The 21,767-nt window shown below is 38.3% G+C and overlaps 1 long non-coding RNA gene across 1 annotated transcript in view; it reads right to left on the bottom strand.

Moving 5' to 3' along the window:
* The window catches only part of LOC128638520 (uncharacterized), a 67,905-nt gene that overhangs the window by 5,092 nt on the left and 41,046 nt on the right, over window positions 1-21,767 (bottom strand). The window contains exon 2 of the long non-coding RNA XR_008399105.1: window positions 7,806-7,894. This is a non-coding gene — a long non-coding RNA (uncharacterized LOC128638520). The remainder of the gene's footprint in view (window positions 1-7,805; window positions 7,895-21,767) is intronic.

Below are 21,767 nucleotides of genomic sequence, written 5' to 3' on the forward strand. Positions count from 1 at the left end.
ATGTTTTCTCTTGTTAAGTGTATCCAGTCCACGGATCATCCATTACTTATGGAATACCAATACAAAAGCTAAAGTACACGGATGATGGGAGGGACAAGGCAGGTACTTAAACGGAAGTTACCACTGCCTGTAAAAAACCCTTTCTCCCAAAAATAGCCTCCGAAGAAGCAAGGTATCAAATTTGTTAAATTTGAAAAGTATGAAGCGCAGACCAAGACTCCGTCTTGTAAATCTGTTCAACAGAAGCCACATTTAAAAAAGGCCCAAGTGAAAACCACAGCTCTAGTAGAATGAGCTGTAATCCCTTCAGGAGGCTGCTGTCCAGCAGTCTCATAAGCTAAATGAATTATGCTTTTTAACCAAAAAGACAGAGAGGCTGCTGAAGTCTTTTGACCTCTCCTCTGTCCAGAATAGACAACAAACAAGGTGAACGTTTGATGAAAACTGTAGTAGCTTGTAAGTAAAACTTTAAAGCACAAACCACGTCCAATATTGTGTAATAGACGTTCCTTCTTTGAGGAAGGATTAGGATACAAGCATGGAACAACTATCTCTTGAGTGATGTACTTGTTAGATACCACCTTAGGAAAAAACCCAGGTTGGTACGCAGGACTACCTTATCCGTACGAAGGACCAGATAAGGAGAATCACATTGTAACACAGATAACTTGGAGACTCTACGAGTCGAGGAATTAGCTACCCAAAAGGAACTTTCCAAGATAAAGATTGATATCTATGGAACAAAAAAGGTTCAAACGGAACTTCTTGAAGAACCTTAAGAATCAGGTTTAAGCTCCATGGCGGAGCAACAGTTTTAAACACAGGCTTGGATCTAACCAAAGCCTGACCAAATGCCTGAACGTCTAGAATACCTGCCAGACGCTTGTGCAAAAAAATAGACAGAGTAAAAATCTGTCCCCTTTTAAGGAATTAGCTGACAACCCTTTTCTCAAAAACATCTTGGAGAAAAGATAATATCCTGGGAATCCAGACTTTACTCCATGAGTAACCCTTGGATTCATAACAATCAGATATTTACACCATATCTATGTTCAATTTTCCTAGAGACAGGCTTTCATGTCTGTATTAAGGTATCAATGACTGACTCGGAGAAGCCATGCTTTGATAACATCAAGCGTTCAGTCTCCAGGCAGTCCATCTCAGATTGATTCTATTTAGATGGTTGAAAGGACCCTGAGGTAGAGGGACCTGTCTCTGAAGCAGAGACCGTGATGGAAAGGATGACATGTCCACCAGATCTGCATACCAGGTCCTGCGTGGCTACGCAGGCGCTGTCAAAAACACCAAAGCCCTCTCCTGCTTGGTCTTGACCTCCGGAGGAAATCCCACTCCCCCGGAAGAAAAGTCTGACGACTTAGAAAATCCACCTCCCAGTTCTCAACACCTGGGATATGGATAGCTGATAGACAAGAGTGAGTCTCTGTCCAGTAAATTATTGTAAGACTTCTAACATCGCTAGGGAACTTCTGTTCCCCCTTGATGGCTGATGTAAGCCACAGTCGTGTATATTGTCCGACTGAGTATGATGTACCTCAGAGTTGCTAACTGAGGCCAAGTCTGAAGAGCATGGAATATCACTCCCAGTTCCAGAATATTTATTAGAAGGAGGGTCTCCTCCTAAGTCCACTATCCCTGAGCCTTCAGGGAGTTCCAGACTGCATCCCAACCTAAAAGGCTGGCATCTATTGTAACAATTGTCCCATCTGACCTGCGGAAGGTCATACCCTTGGACAGATGGACCCGACATAGTCACCAGAGAAGAGAATCTCTGGTCTCTTGGTCCAGGTTTAACAGGGGGACAAATCTGTGTAATCCCCGTTCCTCTGACTGAGCATGCATAGTTGCAGCGGTCTGAAATGTAGACGTGCAAACGGTACTATGTCCCTTGCCGCTACCATTAAGCCGATTTCATTCATGTACTGAGCCACCGAAGGGCGCGGATGGGATGAAAAAAACACGGCAGAAATTTAGAAACTTTGACAACCTGGACTCCGTCAGGTAAATTTTCATTTCTACAGAATCTATCAGAGTCCCTAGGAGGGAAACCCTTGAGATTGGGGATAGAGAACTCTTTCCTTGTTCACTTTCCACCCATGTGATCTCAGAAATGCCAGTACTACGTCCGTATGAGACTGGGCAATTTGGATGTTTGACGCCTGTATCAGGATGTCGTCTAAATAAGGGGCCACTTCTATGCCCCGCGGTCTAAGGACCGCCAAAGCGACCCCAGAACCTCCATAAAGATTCTTGGGGCTGTAGATATCCCAAAGGAAAGAGCTACAAACTGGTAATGCCTGTCTAGAAAAGCAAACCTGAAAAACGATGGTGATCTTTATGCATCACAATGTGAGGATAAGCATCCTTCAAATCCATTGTAGTCCTCTATTGACTCTCCTGGATCATAGTTAAGATGGTACGAATAGTTTCCATCTTAAATGACGGAATTCTGAGGAATTTGTTTAAGATCTTTAGATCCAAAATAGGTCTGAAGGTTCCCTCTCCTTGGGAACCACAAACAGATTTGAGTAAAAACTCTGTCCCTGTTCCTCTCTTGGAACTGGATGGATCTCGTACACAATGTAAGAATGCCTCCTTCTTTATCTGGTTTGCAGATAATTGTGAAAGGCGAAATCTCCCCTTTTTTGGGGGGGGGAATCTTTGAAATCCAGAAGATATCTCTGGGATATAAATTCCAATGCCTAGGGATCCTGGCCATCTCTTGCCCACGCCTGGGCAAAGAATGAAAGTCTGCCCCCTATAGGATCCGTTACCGGATAGGGGTCCGTTCCTTCATGCTGCCTTAGAGGCAGCAGCAGGCTCCTTGGCCTGCTTATCTTTGTTCCAGGTCCGATTGTCTCCAGACCGCCTTGGACTGAGCAAAAATTCCCTCTTGTTTTGCCTTAGAGGAAGAGGATGCCACACCTGCCCTGAAGTTTTTAAAAGGTACGAAAATTAGACTTTTTTTTTTTTTTTTTTTTTTTTTTTTTTTGCCCTTGATTTAGACCTATCCTGAGGAAGGGCATGACCTTTTCCTCCAGTGATATAAGCAATAATCTCCTTCAAACCAGGCCCGAATAGGGTCTGCCCCTTGAAGGGAAGTTAAGTAGCTTATTTATTAAAGTCACGACAGCTGACCATGATATAAGCCATAGCGCTCTGCGCGCCAGTATTGGAAAAAACAGAATTCTTAGCCGTTAGTCTAGTCAAATGAACAAGGCATCAGAAAACAAAGGAATTGGCTAGCATAAGCTTGTCAAATATATTCATCCAATGGATTCGCTTAACTGTAAAGCCTCATCAAGAGACTCAACTCAGAACGCCGCAGCAGCAGTGACAGAAGCAATGTATGCAAGGGGCTGCAGGATAAAACCCTGTTGAATAAACATTTTTTATCCATTGGATCTAAAAAGCACAACTGTCCTCGTCAGAGGTAGTGGTACGCTTAGCTAGAGTAGAAACTCTTCTCTCCACCTTAGGAACTGTCTGCCAGAAGTCCCGTGTGGTGGTAACTATTAGAAAACATTCTTCTAAAAAATAGGAGGGGAAGAGAACGGCACACCTGGTCTATCCCATTCCTTATTAAAAAATTTTTTAGTAAACCTCTTTAGGTATTGGAAAAACATCAGTACACACCGGCACTGCATATTATTTATCCAGTCTACACAATTTCTCTGGCCCTGCGATTGTACACATTCATTCAGAGCAGCCAAAGCCTCCCTGAGCAACAAGTGGAGGTTCTCAAGCATAAATTTTAAATGTAGAAATATCAGAATCAGGTTAAATCATCTTCCCTGAGTCAAAAAAAAAAAAAAAATCACCCACAGACTAAGCATATTGTGAGGTAGTATCATACATGGTTCTTAAAGCGTCTGTATGCTCTGTATCTACCCCCAGAGCTAACTGCTTTCCTTTAATTTCAGGTAGTCTGACTAATACTGCTGCCAGAATATTATTCACCACCTTTGCCATGTCTTGTAAAATAAACGCTATGGGCGCCCTTGATGTACTTGGCGCCATTTGAGCGTGAGTCCCTGAAGCGGGAGTCGAAGGGTCTGACACGTGGGGAGAGTTAGTCGGCATAACTTTCCCCTCGACAGAATCCCCTGGTAAAGAAACGCTATGGGTGCCCTTGATGTACTTGGCGCCATTTGAGCGTGAGTCCCTGAAGCGGGAGTCGAAGGGTCTGACACGTGGGGAGAGTTAGTCGGCATAACTTTCCCCTCGACAGAATCCCCTGGTAAAGAAACGCTATGGGTGCCCTTGATGTACTTGGCGCCATTTGAGCGTGAGTCCCTAAAGCGGGAGTCAAAAGGTCTGACACGTGGGGAGAGTTAGTCGGCATAACTACCCCCACGACAGAATCCTCTGGTGATAATGTTTTTAAAGACAAAAAATGATCTTTATTGTTTAACATGAAATCAGTACATCTGGTACACATTCTAAGATGGGGTTCCACCATGGCTTTAAAACATAATGAACACAGAGCTTCCTCTATGTCAGACATGTTAGAACAGACTAATAATGAGACTAGTAAGCTTGGAAAACACTTTAAATCAAGTTAACAAGCAAATATATAAAACGTTACTGTGCCTTTAAGAGAAACAAATTTTGCCAAAATTTGAAATAACAGTGAAAAAAGGCAGTTAAAATAACAACATTTTTACAGTGTATGTAACAAGTTAGCAGAGCATTGCACCCACTTGCAAATGGATGATTAACCCCTTAATACAAAAAACAGATTAACAAAACGAAAAATATGTTTTAAACAGTCATAACAGCTCCTACTTTTGAAGCCCTTTTGAGCCCTTCAGAGATGTCCTATAGCATGCAGGGGACTGCTGAGGGAAGCTGAATGTCACTGTTTGTAATTTTAACTGCACCAACTGTAACTTTTATACTATAACAGTGGAAAGCCTCAGGAAACTGTTTCTATGCAAAATTTAAGCCAGCCATGTGGAAAAAACTTAGGCCCCAATAAGTTTTATCACCAAACATATGTTAAAAAACGATTAAACATGCCAGCAAACGTTTTAAAACACATTTTTACAAGAGTATGTATCTCTATTAATAACCCTGATACCAGTCGCTATCGCTGCATTTAAGGCTTTACTTACATTACTTCGGTATCAGCAGTATTTTCTTAGTCAATTCCATTCCTAGAAAAATATTTTACTGCACATACCTTATCTGCAGGAAAACCTGCACGCCATTCCCCCTCTGAAGTACCTCACTCCTCAGAATGTGTGAGAACAGCAAATGGATCTTAGTTACGTCTGCTAAGATCATAGAAAAACGCAGGCAGATTCTTCTTCCAAATACTGCCTGAGATAAACAGCACACTCCGGTGCCATTTAAAAATAACAAACTTTTGATTGAAGAATAAACTAAGTAGAAAGCACCACAGACTCTCACAACCTCCTATCTATGTTGAGGCTTGCAAGAGAATGACTGAATATGGCAGTTAGGGGAGGAGCTATATAGCAGCTTTGCTGTGGGTGGACTCTTGCAGCTTCCTGTTGGGAAGGAGAATATATTCCATAAGTAATGGATGATCCGTGGACTGGATACACTTAACAAGAGAAAGATGCTGTACTCCTTTGTACTGGTAATTTCAAATGTGAAAAAAGCCTTTATTCAGTCATTACAGCTTTAATGGCTGAATAAAGGATTTTCACATTTGAAATTACTGAGGAGTGCGGCATCTTTCCTTTTGGGGTTTTTTCTATACTCTTGGGGAAGTTGGAAAGGATCCCCTTGGAGCTGACACCCTGCATTGGGCCTCATTGCTTGCACATTTGGGAGTGCTGGTCTCAATCACTTGCAAATATTGCAGCTTTAGTTTGTTAGGCTTGGTGTGGTTACCTGGTCCCCCTAGTAAAAAAAAGTCAGTCTGTGTCTGCAGGTCATCACGTGAGCAGATCTGCATATGCTAATATGCTGATTATCTCACAGTGTGCCTTTCAGGGGTGTATACATATTGTATTCTGAGGTAACAGGCACTTCCATTAGTCTTACACAAGCAAACCAGAAGTTAACATGATTTTTAAACATACCATATCTACCGGTCTTACCGTAATAGCTTTTGATTCAGTTCAAATTGTCATACGGTATGTGTGTCCAGAATTTGTTTCATCAGGTCACAAGAATCAGAGACAGATGAATATGATGAGAAGAACCCCCTATGAATGCATTGCAAAAGATCTGCAATTTACATATAAAAAGATAGTGAAAAGCCCTGAAATGGATTTGTAGCACCCTAAGGGTTAAGTCTGGAAGGGAGTGGGATAAGAGAAGGGGAGTAGTTGGTGTGTGGCAACAATGTTGCGAATGGAAGGGAGTGTCCTACCTTTAATATCCTGCTGCAACTGTTCCTGCTTCCTCTTTCCCCCTTGACGCGAAGCTGAGAAGTACCATCTATCCCTCCCTCCCTGTTTAGATAGCGGCTTGAGTATTTTCAGCTTTTGCTAGGGATCTATGGCGGAGATAGTCGTTCTAGTCTACGTAAGTCCATAGCTTTAATTTTTAACTCCCTCCACTGACTAGTCATGGTGGTCGCGGAGTCTACTGGTTGGATTATATATTAGCACCCTCGCTGCGGGAGGTCACGGCCTTGGGCTCATGAAGAGGTAGAACAGGGGGACTGATGGCCAGGCTAATAAAAGGGAGGGCGGATTACCTCAGGTGTACTTGCAGTTCCCCTCCCTCTGTGTAGGTAGGCCAGAAGATCTCAAATACCCCTTAGTATCATCTCCTTGGAGCAGAGTGACTCTGCTGTTTGGATGGGGCCGCTGATCTCTGCAGTTCTGGGTAGATCTAGCTTCTCAATTGCCGCCATCATAGTTTATAGAATCTGTCAGTTCAAGAGTTCATTTATTTTGTTAATAGTGACCAGTGATGGTCTAATAATTTGCCAAAAAGTCATCTTGTGGTTATTTAAGGTGGGTGCTGGTTTAGTTTAGGTGGTTCCTTCTCCTGGAAATGACCTGTTAGGCCTTTAATCCCTTATGAATATTTTGAAAGCATTTAGATTTTTCTCTTTGTTATCAAAATTTGCAATGTTTTGGCATCCAGGGACACACCGCTTGAGAAGCATTTTGAGCAGATTTATTTTATCCCTTTTGCTGTTTCCAACTAGTTACAGAAAGAATGAGGTCCTACATTACCAATTGATCTCTGTATACAATTTACAGGGTCAAGTGTCTGAATTCTGAAGGATTAACCTACAACAAATTTTAAATTTTCAGAGGATTCAATTTAGAGCTTGATTTTAATTTAATGATTATATAAATAGCGTAATGATACAGAATGTTCTCAAACATACCAAAATGCGTCAGTGCTACGTGATAGCTCAGCAACTAACATTTCATATGGCCAATCTATCCTGTTATTTTTTATACCTTTTTGACAAAATATTCTCATATAGCTTATAGGTTGAAGGTGACTTTTTACATTTTTATAAACATTTATTTTACGTTCATTTTAAAGGCAGAAATGTGCCAATTTGCTTCAACTTTGCTTGGTCTGTGTGAATTATCAGTGAGAATAATATTAATATTAATAATATTAATATTAATTAATATTAATATTAAGAATATATTATATATTTAAAAAAAATATTTTTAAATCTACTTTTAAAAGTTAGAAACATTTGAGATGCTACATTTACTATGAATCTATTATTGGAACTTCTACTATGGCTGACCTGTTGTACAGTGGAAATATATACTGTAAGTTGCATTGCCAATATAGCATCTGGCAGATAGCCTCATACAAGTTTTACTCACTATTAGACAGCAACCATATATACACTGATGAGTCCCATCTGGATGAAACAACTGTACTGGTCTCATGACTCACATTTCTTGACCCTGTGCTGTGGTAAAATAGGAAGCAAAAAAACAAAACAAGCTTAGATTAATTGGACAATATCTCAGTTGTGATTAAGCATTCAATTATTTATATTAAACCCTTGTGTCAAAGACAACTAAAATCATTCTTTATTACTTTACATTAAAACCAGGCCATACAATGTAATAGAAAACATAAGGGAAAGGGAAAAATAATATATAGTCAGAAACAGAAGGGCAGATTATGTATCAGCCACATAATAAATACATTGTGTAATCAATCAACCTCACTAACCACAGCTGGTTAGTGGAAGTAGCTGCGCTGATGAAGGTATGGTTTGTACCACTGAACCGTAGGTCAGTTTTTATTAACAGATGACTGCTTAGTGGTAATCACTTGTGTGTGATCAGTAAGATATAAATATATTGGTTTATTATTCTCATATTGATGAACATATTTGTCTATATTTAATCTTTCCCTTTCCTTATTTGTGTTGTACACTACATTTAGTGGCCTTATTTTAATGTCCTTTGTAAAGGCCTCTGACCCAAAAAGTTTAGTGTGAAATACAAAGCAAAAATTGAAATTTAAGTGTTAAAAATAAGGCCAATATTACAATAAAATATAAACATCAGCTGTTTTTTCTTTGGGGGGGGGGGGGTTATTATAGACATTTTTAAGCTCCATTCAATAAAAGCTGCAAAAGCAAAATCGTCTTTGAGTGTAATATATGTACCAGTGGTATTACTATAAAAGAGGGATCCAATGATACCCTTATCCCCCCAATTGCTACAGTAACTAAAACCCCTCTGGCACTGCCTCGATAACCCTAACCATGACTTTGCCCCCATAATTAACCATTACCACACCAGCAGTTCCCCCTACTTCCTTCACCTTTCTTGTATTTTTAATTTAAAAGTTGCATCTCCCACCACATCAACCCCAACCACATTGGCCCTCCCCACATCTTTATCTGCCTTCATCCAAGGGGGCCAATTTATAAAAGTGCGAACGGACATGATCCGCTGTAGCGATCATGTCCTCCACACATCGATAAATGCTGATAGCATACGCTGTCGGCATTCATCATTGCACAAGCATTTCACTGGAAATGCTTGTGCAATGCTGCCCCCTGCAGATTGGCCAACTAGCAGGGGTTGTCAATCAACCCAATCGTATGCTTCCTCAGAGCAGGTGGACGAATTAAAGAGCAGCGGTCTGGCGAGCCTGAAGGAAACAGGTGTATACAGCCCAAATTTGGCCGTGATAAATCGGCACCAAAGACTCCTCTTAAAGGGACAATATAGTGAAAATTAAACTTTCATGAGTCAGATTGGGCATGCCATTTTAAAAAACTTTTTAATTCTCTTGGTATTCTTTGTTGAATGCAGGCTCATATACTAATTTATAAACCCTTAAAGGCTGCCCCTTATCTCAGTGCATTTTGACAGTTTTTTACAGTTAGACAGCACTAGTTCATGTGTACCACATAGATAACATTGTGCTCACTCCCATTGACTCAGCACTGATTGTCTAAAATGTAAGTCTGTCAAAGAACTGAAATAAGGGGGCAGTCTGCAGAGGTTTAGATACAAGATAATCAAAGAGGTAAAAAGTGTATTAATATAAATGTGTTGGTTATGCAAAACTGGAGAATGGGTAATAAAGGGATTATCTATCTTTTAAATTTTATTTTTTTAAATAATTTTATTTGTTTTTTTATTGAGGTTGTGCAAAGAATACAACATATGTGGATTACCATAAAAAAGAAATTACAAAAATTTCAAGTTAACAATAGCTATTGATACAAGTGAAATCAATACAAATAGTTACAATAGGTAGGCGTCTGAAACCTCCGTTTTATAATATTTTCTTTAGTAATTTCCTCACTTGACACAGAAAAGTCACTCTTGGACCTAACAAAATTTATATAATCTAGAGGAGCAAAATAAGCATTTGAAGTGGTCACTTTTGGACTTTGATAATTAAAGGGACAGTTTAGTCCAAAACAAACTTTCATTATTCAGATTGGGCATGTCATTTTAAACAATTTTCCAATTAACTTCTATCACCAATTTTGTTTCGTTCTCTTGGTATTCTTAGTTGAAAGCTAAATCTAGGAGGTTCATATGCTAATTTCTAAATCCTTCTAATGCCTCAGGGCATTTTGACAGTTTTTCACCACTAGAGGGTATTAGTTCATGTGTTTTATGTAGATAACACTGTGCTCATGCACGTGGAGTTCCTAGGAGCCAGCACTGATTAGCTAAATTACAAGTCTGTCAAAAGAACTGAAATAAGGGGCAGTTTGCAGAGGCTTAGATACAAGATAATTACAGAGGCAAAAAGTGTATTAATATAACTGTGTTGGTTATGCAAAACTAGGGAATGGGTAATAAAGGGATTATCTATCTTTTAAAACAATAAATATTCTGGTGTAGACTGTCCCTTTAAAAAAAATGAGCAACTGATATTGCAGATGAAATTAACAAAGGGTAAAATGAAAAATGATGGCTAATAATGTTATGGGCTTAATTGTGTTTGCATGACAAAGGGTCAAACCTGAACCGACATTGAAATTAACATAATAAAGACCCATAATATTGTAAATGATAAAAGTTATATGCAAACTGTTTTTATTAGGTGTTAATTGGTATGAAAATATATAATACAATGAACAATAGTGTTTAAGGAACAGTCAAGCTAAAAAAAAACTTTCATGATTCAAATAGGGCATGTTATTTTAAACAACTTTCCAATTTACTTTTATCACCAATTTTGCTTTGTTCTCACGGTATTCCTAGTTGAAAGCTAAACCTAGGATGTTCATATGTAAATTTCTTAGACCTTAAAAGGCCACCTCTAATCTGAAAGAAGTTTTCCAGTTTTTCACAACTAGAGGGTATTAGTTCATGTGTTTCACATAGATAACATTGAGCTCACGCACATAAATTTACTGAGGAGTGAGCACTGATTGGCTTAAGTGCAAGTCTGTCAAATGAACTGAAATAAGGGGGCAGTCCATTTTTCTCAAAGGAGATTGCTGGAATACTCCTTCCCTAATATTTTTTTCAGAATTAAATTATATTCATATGTTTTTAAAAAAAAAGTCCAGATTGTTGCTATTTAGGCCATTAATCCCTCTTTAAATTGTAGCTTTCCAGCCCCAGATGCTGCAGCCCACAGGGAAATCTTCTGGTATCCTGGTAGGCCAATCCAGCCTTGATTATTATAACTGTGTTTGTTATGCAAAACTGGGGAATGGGTAATAAAGGGATTATATATCTTTTTAAACAACAAAAATTCTGGTGTTGACTGTCCCTTTAACTATATACTGTATAATGGAGTTAACAAGCAAAGATATACTAGTATGACACATCAGTAGCGCTTTCTTTAATAGTGATAACAGAATTCAAATGCTGGTTACCATAAGCACACAAGATAAAAATTGCAGAACAGAATTTCCATAAACTTAGTAAGACTTAGGTATGTAGTTTAAAAAGCTAATCAGCCACATCAAATATTATGTTGGGACCTCTAAACGGGGCAAGTGTATACAGAAATGCAGACGCATTTAAAGGTCTTACAAATGTAAATGTGCCTCTTCAGTTGTATTTCCTCCTAGGATCTAGGTTTATGTTAATATGTTATACCAAGCTAACAATGAGTTCAATATGTAGGGCATCTAGTGGATAAGTGCTATTGAGATATTGTACAATATTTTTCCTGGCTATAGTCCCTAGTAAGGCTGTAACATGCTGTCCCGGCCGCAGGCAGCAAGCTTATAATATATTGGTGTAAGCAAACCATATAGTTGTATTTGTAACATCAAATGTCTAACAAGCTGATAACCTAGGAAGTATAGGGAATATATATAAACTACTGTATATGATCAAGCAGAACTGCAATATAAACCAACCTGACTTTAGGAAATAAGACACCTCCTCTCACTAGTATCATGTAATATGAGGTACACTACATCACAAATATATATAAATATAAATAAATATATAAGAACAATGGAAGCAAAACAGTAAAAGCGTGATAGTTAATAAATGAGAAGGGACTGTCCACCACCATCAGTGAATATATATGAATTCTTGACCAAATTATACCTGTATAGTTTCACGTAGTAGTAGTTCAGACTAATGGTGTGGGGAACATATAGTGGCAACATATGAGTATGTAACTGTACATCTACAAGCCATGGTAAATACATAACGACATTGAATATTAGAGTCCCCCAAACATCCGGCGTAGTAGTCATCATTAGGCTAAGGCAGTCTCTATAAAGATTGAATTGCAAACATAGCAGTGAAATCGTGGCCGTTGATTAAGGCAGGTTGTGTCTGGGTGTAGTTAGTTTCCAAAGCGTATAAACTGCTGGCGACCCTGCATTGTTGATCCTATACCGGATCCTGCCTCAATATTCAGAAATGTTCAACCAATCCTGGTCTTGCTCCGTTCTGATGTGGTATTCGACTGTTTGGTAAGAGGTGTTTGTAAAGGACCTTGTCCCCGTCGAATGTTATGTCTGCCAACTCTAGTGAGGTGCAGATAGACAGCTGCACATGGCTTCGGTCCTGCTGGTCGAAAAGGCAAGGATTGTTGGTGTGCTGTAGATGAGGCCAGACACCCTTCGCAGTCTGTCAGCATGCCTTGATACTGAGGATTTTCCGAAGTATGTATGGATAGAGCCAACTTGTTGCTCACCTTCTCAGATGTTGGTTTCCCAGATGTTGATAGAGAGCCTCTCTGTGCTGCTTAATCAGGGCTAACTATGTGTCCGTCGTTAGTGCCATTTAATTCCAGAAATGGGTTTAAGTCATAATTCTTCTTTTGTTTAGAAGGTGGATCCACAGAAAAGCATTCGCCAATTAACTTGTAGAGTCGCTAAAAATGGTCCTCAAGTAGCACTACCATTGCTTTCCCCAATGCCTGCACCTCCTGTGTAATAACTGTTAAGAGTGTAGTGGAAGGTAGTGGCGGTTATGTTTAGTATGGTGCAATGGAGTTGAGTATCCTCATCTGTACACGAGACCTAATGATTGCTCATCAGATTATAATTTTTGAGTTTTTATCCTATTGCAGGATACCATAACCCCAGTGTTTGGGGAGGTTATTTTGCGGCAGCCCCAGACCTATGCTTAACACCTCACACAGGACTCGCTTCTTGAGATCCTCACGCTGCTTGATCGCAATAAGTTGCAAAATGGCTTCCAGGCCTGTCAAAAAGTTTGTCACAGCATAGCTGTCTCAAAGAACATAGGCAAAAACACAGTTGGATCATCCACTCTTAGCCTCTGTCAGATCCCAGCTGAGTAGAGGTTCACAAAGGTGTAAAAAAAATGTAGATTTGCTGTAAATAACTTATATAAAATCTTTCAAACTGCAGGAGCTTCACAAAGATGCGTCTTGCCACTTTGAGAGCAAGATCAGCTCCCCCAATAACCGGCTTCCTACTTCCTGTGTTTAAGTCATCTATCTTTTTAAACAATAAAAATTCTGGAGTAGACTGTCCCTTTAATCCTAATGGCAACCTCATCCATCACATTAAACCATCAAACACAAAGCCTCCCACAACAAATTAACCTTTTACATCCCAGAACCCCAATAGCACCCACAATCAAGTGACCACCATATGAACTCCCTGTCACACTACTCGGGTTAGTGTCAAAGTCAGAAATACTTACATACTGAGGTAGGGGTAGAGAGTAACCAACTGAAGACTCTGGACAACTCCTGGCAGAGATTGATTCAAAAATGTAAAATAGAAAGCAAGGAGGTACCTGTAGAATGGAGGCTCACAGAAATGCAGGATAGCGATGATCACCAGGAACAGTAGCTAGCGAGGTACCAGGGAAGATAGAAGAGCCAAAGTCAGATAACAGTCCGAAGTTGAAGCTAGATATCAGTCTTATTTTGCAAGATACCAAAGGAGAAAGAGGAGCCAAGGTCAAAGTTCAATCCGAATTCAAAGCCAGGTATCAGTTCAACTTGCAAGGTATCAATAAGAAGAGGAAAAAATACCCCATTGATATATAGAATACTATACTCGGGCAAAGAGGATATGGAAACTACGATATTTTAAGCGGAGACACAGCTCCAAAAATTATGCAAATTGTCACGAATACCTCATGATTTAGCTGCTAAGGGGTTAATTCTCTTTAGCCTTGTTTTTCAAGAAGAATTGTCTTCTGTGTTTGTTTCTGTTTTCTTTGAAGTGTCAGGAGCCTCATAAATGCTTTGTAGTATACACAGAATAGAGCTTTATGGCTCAGACTGTCAGCAAAGGGCATGAGACAAAACAGTGCCTCAGTCACAGAAACTGATAAGGTCAATAAAGGGACATGGGTATAATGTATATATGTGTTTAAAACTGTGATGACAGTAAATGAAGGTAAATATGACAACCCTGTCATATTTGATATCAAACTGATTTGCACAATGTAACCAAGAGATTGCCTGGCTGCTTATGGGAAAATAGATTTACCTAGCAGGATTTATAATGTGTTCTATAAGTTCAGGCAAAGACTTAGAGCTTATTGAAGGTCGTAAAAGGTAAGGGGTTTCCTAGCGCCTGTGAAAAGGGTTGAGAAGCAACCTGATCTCCTGAAAGTTATATAAAGTTTGATGTTTCAACATGTAAAATTGTTCATTCTACATGGGAGGCTGCTACAGCGTGAGTGACTATCTTCTCTTGCCCATCTCCCTGGGGAAGACATAAGCTAGGAAAGTATTAGGTCTGTTATTTTCTTTCATTTTATTTTAACCTGTTTGCTGTGTGTAATTTTATTTGTAACAACTTTTTATTAATAATGCATTGTGCATAATATTTTTTGCCTTAATAAATGATTCCTTTATTAAGTGTTGGCCTTTGTCTAATAATTGAACCAAGTTACTGAAAGGACTGGAGTATTAGAACTGTATATTTTAGGTTATTTTCTGCTAAATTGTATTCTGAAAGTTAATGTGTAAGTCTGGGTTTTTTCTTAGGATATTCCCTTTAATAAATCATAAGTGGTGGCAGCTAGATATTATAGTTAGTTTAGTGTGGGTGGCATTAAAGGGGAGTTTTGGGCATTTCTTTTATGTCTAGTACAGACTAAAGAGTGTTGTTAACCCTTGCACCCAGTGAACTAAATCACAAGCTTGCCTGGTGTGGCTAGATTGTGACATATTAGTGACAGTAGAAGGGGTCTGATAACAGTTTCTGTGCCAAATAAGTGACTGGCACAGGGTTGGATAACCCTGGTCGTCACAAATGCTTCACCGAAATAGCAGAGCCCGAAAATGACATCACCGTGACAACGCTATAGCAACGCCCAAAGATGATGCAACCATGATGACGCAATAGCGACACCCAAAAATGACGGGACGTGACCGCAACAACGCAATAGCGGTGCCAAAAAGGTAAACAAACAGTTGCTGATACTCCCAATGCAACCCAACAAGCACCCAAGGGACTCCTTTACACAACCACATTATAATCTTCACTAGAAATCTCTACAGCTCCCCTAACTACCCAGTGGCATCTAAGGGATCTAATTTTGTATCTTAAAGCCCATAGAATCCCTGCTGTCTCTTCTGGTCACAAGATGACCCTTTAAAAACACACCCATACAATAGAAATAAAAATAATTGTCTAATTAAAAAAACGCAAACAACTTACTTGTTTTCTTGCAAAATGAACACTTAGAAAATCAAACATAGAAAAGGAAAAGTGAGAGAAGGGAACTTACATAGTAAACCATTCACAACCATTCTTGGCACTGAGCAATTCACATTTCTTTAGTTCCCTCAGATTATACAATGTAGATGATCGGCCACTGGCTATAACAACAAAGAAAATCATATTAAAGGGATATGAAACCCAGTTTTTTTCTTTCATGATTCAGATAGAGCATGTGATTTTAAGCAACTTTCTAATATATTCCTATTATCACTTTTCTTCGTTCTCTTGGTATCTTTATTTGAAAAGCAGGAATGTAAATCTTAGGAGCCGGCCCATTTTTGGTTCAGCACCTGTTTGGTGGGTAAATGAAAAAAAAAAATGTGTTTCATATCCTTTTAACATTATAGTTTTATTATTTTTATTTACTTTTTATGTCCATTTTTGCCTCCATCATGAGAAACGCACAGGTCATTTCCTTTTGAAAACTCATAACCTTTTTCCTCCATTAAAGTCTAGAAGAATATTTGCAGATAAATTCTATGACAAGCTATTGAACTGGAATAGAGAAATGTTTTCTATTGCAGATATCAAGAAGGACAGACGTCTCTATGCTATTGTATACATTCTTCCCACACTTTGCCTTATCTTCATTTTTGTGGTTCTGTTTTTCTTTTCTTCTCCCTCCCTTATTTCTATGTTGAGATTTTTTTCTGAAATCAGTTTGGTTGTTTTTACTGGCTGTCTTCTCATATTTCCACTCTTTCTTCTCAAGCCAGAAATTTAACCCTAAAACTGGCACAAGAGAGTAAGACTGTGATGGTTAATTTTAACTCTTCTAGATCTTAGACCTTTGTTCACTTTTCAGTTACCATATCTAATTAATATTTATCTAAATCCACCTCTGTGTCTGTCCCAAAGTGCCTAATTTCTAAGATTGTTTGGAAGCACTTCATTCTGGTTAAGCAGTTTTTCTCAGAGACAGGAAATAGTCAGCTTATTAGTAATTACAGCACAACCCGCAGGGGTTATTCAGCTGTTGTTAGGAGCTCAGAGTTTACTTGCATAGAGTTTTTCTGGTGTATCTGCCAGAAAGCAATAGAAAGAAATAGAGTGTTCTCAAGGCTATGGGCAGGTGGAAAAAAGTTATACAAAAAGAAGCTAATATATGTGAAAAAAATACCTGTGCAAACTGGAACTTAAAGGGACAGAAAACAGACAGATTTGAATAACTCATCAAAAGATTTAACCATGTAAAAAAATAATTAAATAGCAGACCTTAAAGGGACAGTAAAGATTAAACTAAACTTTCCTGATTCAGATAGAGCATGTGATTTTAAACAACTTCTGTTATAAACTTTGCTTCATTTGCTTGGTGTCCTTTGTTGAAGATAGGGATGGGCGAATGTGTTTATATTCAAATTCAAATGTTAGAACGAATGTTATTGTAGAAATTCGATTTACATAATCGAATGTTGATAAGAACGAATATGCTTAAGTATTCTGTAATCGAATGCTATTAACAGTTTTCGAATGTCACTTTCGATTTTAAATGTTCATAATTAGATTGATGGTCTACATTTGAAATTTCGAATGTAACATTTGATATATTAAATACTATTCAGAAGTTCAATAGTTCATGTGGTAGGGAGTTTAGTAAATTGATGCATAATAGATACAAATATATCAATTCAAATGTCTCTATTTTAACTATTGCATAATCTGAATATTACAGGGAGTGCAGAATTATTAGGCAAGTTGTATTTTTGAGGATTAATTTTATTATTGAACAACAACCATGTTCTCAATGAACCCAAAAAACTCATTAATATCAAAGCTGAATAGTTTTGGAAGTAGTTTTTAGTTTGTTTTTAGTTATAGCTATTTTAGGGGGATATCTGTGTGTGCAGGTGACTATTACTGTGCATAATTATTAGGCAACTTAACAAAAAACAAATATATACCCATTTCAATTATTTATTTTTACCAGTGAAACCAATATAACATCTCAACATTCACAAATATACATTTCTGACATTCAAAAACAAAACAAAAACAAATCAGTGACCAATATAGCCACCTTTCTTTACAAGGACACTCAAAAGCCTGCCATCAATGGATTCTGTCAGTGTTTTGATCTGTTCACCATCAACATTGCGTTCAGCAGCAACCACAGCCTCCCAGACACTGTTCAGAGAGGTGTACTGTTTTCCCTCCTTGTAAATCTCACATTTGATGATGGACCACAGGTTCTCAATGGGGTTCAGATCAGGTGAACAAGGAGGCCATGTCATTAGATTTTCTTCTTTTATACCCTTTCTTGCCAGCCACGCTGTGGAGTACTTGGACGCGTGTGATGGAGCATTGTCCTGCATGAAAATCATGTTTTTCTTGAAGGATGCAGACTTCTTCCTGTACCACTGCTTGAAGAAGGTGTCTTCCAGAAACTGGCAGTAGGACTGGGAGTTGAGCTTGACTCCATCCTCAACCCGAAAAGGCCCCACAAGCTCATCTTTGATGATACCAGCCCAAACCAGTACTCCACCTCCACCTTGCTGGCGTCTGAGTCGGACTGGAGCTCTCTGCCCTTTACCAATCCAGCCACGGGCTCATCCATCTGGCCCATCAAGACTCACTCTCATTTCATCAGTCCATAAAACCTTAGAAAAATCAGTCTTGAGATATTTCTTGGCCCAGTCTTGACGTTTCAGCTTGTGTGTATTGTTCAGTGGTGGTCGTCTTTCAGCCTTTCTTACCTTGGCCATGTCTCTGAGTATTGCACACCTTTTGCTTTTGGGCACTCCAGTGATGTTGCAGCTCTGAAATATGGCCAAACTGGTGGCAAGTGGCATCTTGGCAGCTGCACGCTTGACTTTTCTCAGTTCATGGGCAGTTATTTTGCGCCTTGGTTTTTCCACACGCTTCTTGCGACCCTGTTGACTATTTTGAATGAAACGCTTGATTGTTCGATGATCACGCTTCAGAAGCTTTGCAATTTTAAGAGTGCTGCATCCCTCTGCAAGATATCTCACTATTTTTTACTTTTCTGAGCCTGCCAAGTCCTTCTTTTGACCCATTTTGCCAAAGGAAAGGAAGTTGCCTAATAATTATGCACACCTGATATAGGGTGTTGATGTCATTAGACCACACCCCTTCTCATTACAGAGATGCACATCACCTAATATGCTTAATTGGTAGTAGGCTTTCGAGCCTATACAGCTTGGAGTAAGACAACATGCATAAAGAGGATGATGTGGTCAAAATACTCATTTGCGTAATAATTCTGCACTCCCTGTACATTTAAAGAGAGTATTAGAAATACTATTACAAATATATAGAATATTGCATAATTTGAATCTAATTATTAGAAACATTCAAATAGAATGTTATAGAAATACTATTACATTAAACAAATGTTAAAATGTTGTACAAACATTTGAAATTTGAAACAAACAAATGCGTTAAAATTTGTTTCATTTTCGAATGTTGTGAAACATTCGCCCATCCCTAGTTGACAGCTAGGTGAACACATTTGAGGATCCAGAGACAATAGGCATATATGTGCAGTCACCAACTATCTCCCAGCAGTACATTGTTCCTCCTGAGCCTACCTAGGTATACTTTTCAACAAAGGACATCATGAGACCAAAGCTATAGAAGTAAACAGAATAAGTTGGCTAAAATTACATGCTCTGGCTGAATTTTGACTGTAATTGTTACTCTACTGTCCCTTTAAACAAGATGAGTATTAGCAGAGAAATGTGAATTTTAAAATTTTGTATATTTTTTCACAACTAAGCAGTTTTTACTACTTTGGCAGCCAGTAACATACAATGAAAACATACAATGTCAGTAACACTCATAAACAGAAGTGATTTGACCCCATTGACTGCCCCTCATATTTGTAATATGTATAGTCATAGGAGGCTAATACTCAAGAACTGGAGATTTAAAGGGACATGAAACCCAACATTTTTTTTATGATTTAGATAGAGAATACAATTTTAAACAACTTTCTGATTTATTTCTATTATCCAATTTGCTTCATTCTTCAGATATCCTTTGCTAAAAACCAGCAATGCACACAGGTGAGCCAATCACACAAGGCATCTATCTGCAGCCACCAATCAGCAGCTACTGAGCCTATTTAAATATGCTTTCAAACAAAGGATGTCAAGAGAATGAAGCAAATTAGATAATAGAAGAAAATTTGAAAGTTATTTAAAATTGCCTGCTCTTTCTCATAAAAGAAAAAAAAAATGGGTTTAATATCACTTTAAATGTCCAGTATTTTTAAAATTATTATTATTTATAAATTATTATTTAAAGATTTTACTGGGCAGCTTACTAAAATACAGGACTGTCCAATTGAATACTGTACATCTGGCAACCCTAGCTTCAAGATATTTATGTTTTACAAATTGTAAATAGAGCCCATTTTATAAATAGTAAATAATCTCCATTTTACAAATTGTAAATAGTGTCCATTCAGATACAAGAAGAATGGTTCGACCACTAATCTGCAAGATCCTCTGTGGCAGGAATAATACATTTTACATTAAAAGCTATTAAACTATTTTAGAGATCTTTTTATGAGAGCATTATACATTCAGCAAAATGTAGTAAACCATAAAAAGGTAATTTTATTCACTTAAAGGGACATAATACTCATATGCTAAATCACTTGAAACTGATGCAGTATAACTGTAAAAAGCTGACACAAAAATATCACCTGAACATGTAAAAAAGAAGATATTTTACCTCACAATTTCCTCAGCTCAGCAGAGTAAGTTCTGTGTAAAAAGTTATACTTCAGCTGCTGTACAGCTGCAGGTAAAAAAAGAAAAAAAAAGAAATGAACTGCAGCCAATCAGCATCATCAGTGATGAGGTCATGAACTCTTTTACTGTGATCTCATGAGATTTCCCTTAACTCTCATGAGATTTCATATTAAACTTCCTTAAACTGAATAGGGAAATAACACGAGTCCTTGGCAATGGGGTTTGAATACTAAGGACATTTTGAGGTAAAATATCTTTCTTTTTTACATAGGGATGTTCAAGTGATATTTTCCAGTCAGCTTTTTACAGCTATGCTGCATCACTTTCAAGTGTTTCAACATTTAGGTATCATGCCCCTTTAAGAATTTTTATTTTATCCTTCCATGAGTAAACAACACCACAACACCAAGCTAAACATTTTAAACTATACAATAAAGACAAGGACATATCTTTGTAAGGAAGTATGGCCATTGTCTTATTTATTAATGTGAATAACTTTGTTAACATTAATATTAGGCAATAAATGTAACTAATTAAAGATGGCAGCCACTGCGTTCCTAAGTAACACACCCCTAATGCAGCTGTTCCTGGTCCTGGATCAGGTATCTGCAATAGAGCAGGCTTGCTCCACTCATATCCTGGATGAGGAGCTCTTATAAGTTTTTTTTTGGCCTGCCTACCCACTAAGAGGGGAGCCCCTAGGCTTACAACTAGTGGGTGTCATCCTTTCAATTCAGCCTGACCATCACTCAGTCCATCTAATTGCACAAAGGATCATGACCATCTGCCATTGCTAGGGCATATCTTCAGCCCAGTAGGGAGAAACCTCAGTCGAGCAAGGTGTACAGCAAGCAGCTGTGTAGAGAAGACACATGAATAAATGAGCTAGTTCAACTAAACCTACTCCTACCAACAAAATAGTCAATTATGCAAATAATCATCATCATGGGCAGGAAGGTTGGGAAAACAGCAGCTTTCATGAAACCGCAGGACAAGGAAGGCTGGAATCTGCCTGCAGAACTTATAACATGTTAGTAAACTCTCCCTTCACTTTTAACAAACTTACAACTCCATAACCAGCCCAGCTCAATTTTAAACTTCAGAGAGTTACCTTAATTGTGCTCCTGGCCCATAAGGGACTTTGCACTGTCATAAGGGATTAAACTGCCTATTCATCCTCCCATGAGTAAATGTTACAACACTAAGATAAATATTTCAAACAATATAATAACAACAAGGACACATCTTTGGAAGCAGTAAACTATAACCAAATTCACAAGATAAAACCAAAGTGAAAGACATCAACTTACAGACACTGGTACACAAACCAACCAAACCATAATTACTCTGAAGCAAGCAGATGTACATACAGTTTATAGTATTGAGAATGCCATCAGCCCCGTTGGTTTATCTCAACTTCAGACAAACCATGGGCTGCAGCACAT

The sequence above is a fragment of the Bombina bombina genome, chromosome 8 (assembly GCF_027579735.1).
Source record: "Bombina bombina isolate aBomBom1 chromosome 8, aBomBom1.pri, whole genome shotgun sequence".
NCBI lineage: Eukaryota > Metazoa > Chordata > Amphibia > Anura > Bombinatoridae > Bombina > Bombina bombina.